A 1,210-nucleotide genomic window follows, 5' to 3' on the forward strand; every position below is an offset into this window, starting at 1 on the left:
TTTTTTTTTTTCCACCAGTTGTTAAATGACCTTTATTGAAATATTTTCCTTTGTGCTTCTTAACTAACTGGGCATTCCACAGCACCACTGTTGATGTCATCTATGATGTCATGAGGGTGGGGGCCATCAACATTACAGCCCACAGACTGGGCAGTCCCCAGGATCTCTTTAATGGTTCCAGAGAGTTCTCTGGCTAAAGATTGGTGCCGCATCTGTCAAGCAATGTTGACAATCTCATCGAAAGTGATATTCCCACTGTGTTTAATGTTTTTCTGTTTCTTTCTGTCTCTTGGTGGTTCCTTAAGGGCTTTGATGATCAGGGCAGAGGCAGAAGGCACCACCTCAGTCTGGGCCTGTCTGTTCTGAACGGTCAGTTTCACTGTAATCTGCAGGCCCTTCCAGTCACCCATTGCCTTGGCAATGTCATCACCAGCAATGTCATCACCAACCTTTTTTGGAGACAGACCCAGGGGGCCGATCTTGGGGGCAAGCACAGAAGTGGTACCGACTTCACCCCCAGTGCACCTCAGGTATAAGACTTTGATCTCATTGTGGTCGAACGTCAGCAGCATGGTGGAGGAGGCTGGTGTTGGATGAATCTGGATTCGGGACGACCGAAGAAAGTTGCACCTTGGCCTCCTCCGAGCCAAAAGCCGAAAAGCCCTTTTTTTTTTTTTTTTTTTGAGATTTTGTTTCTCTCTTGGAACTTATTAATGATCACATATTTGTTTACCCGTTTATTGCTTGTTTGTTCTTTTGTTTTTTTCTGAGACTGAGTCCTGCTCTGTTGCCCAGGCTTGGATGCAGTGGTATGATTTCGGCTCACTGCAAACTCTGCCTTCCAGTTTCAAGCAATTCTCTGCCTCAGCTTCCCGAGTAGCTTTGATTATAGGCACCCATCATCACCCCCGGCTAATTTTTATATTTTTAGTAGACATGGGGTTTCACCATTTTGGCCAGGCTGGTCGTGAACTGACCTCGTGATTTGCCCACCTTGGCCTCCCAAAGTGCTGGGATTATAGGCATGAGCCAACGCAATCGGCTTTTTTTTCTTAAGATGGAGTCATGCTCTATCACCCAGGCTGGAGTGCAGTGACGTGATCTCGGCTCACTGCAATCTCCACCTCCTGAGTTCAAGTGATTCTCCTGCCTCAGCCTCCTGAGTACCTGAGACTACAGGTGCATGCCGCCACACCCAGCTCATTTTCAT

General features: G+C 47.2%; 1 pseudogene across 1 annotated transcript; it reads right to left on the minus strand.

Annotated features, from left to right (window-relative positions):
- Positions 1 to 587, minus strand: LOC108315134 (annotated as a pseudogene). The gene has a single exon (XR_001829842.1). The product of XR_001829842.1 is annotated as a 60S ribosomal protein L12-like (transcript).
- Positions 588 to 1,210: the final 623 nt, after the last annotated feature.

The sequence above is a fragment of the Cebus imitator genome, unplaced genomic scaffold, assembly GCF_001604975.1.
Source record: "Cebus imitator isolate Cc_AM_T3 unplaced genomic scaffold, Cebus_imitator-1.0 Scaffold169, whole genome shotgun sequence".
Taxonomy (NCBI): Eukaryota; Metazoa; Chordata; class Mammalia; order Primates; family Cebidae; genus Cebus; species Cebus imitator.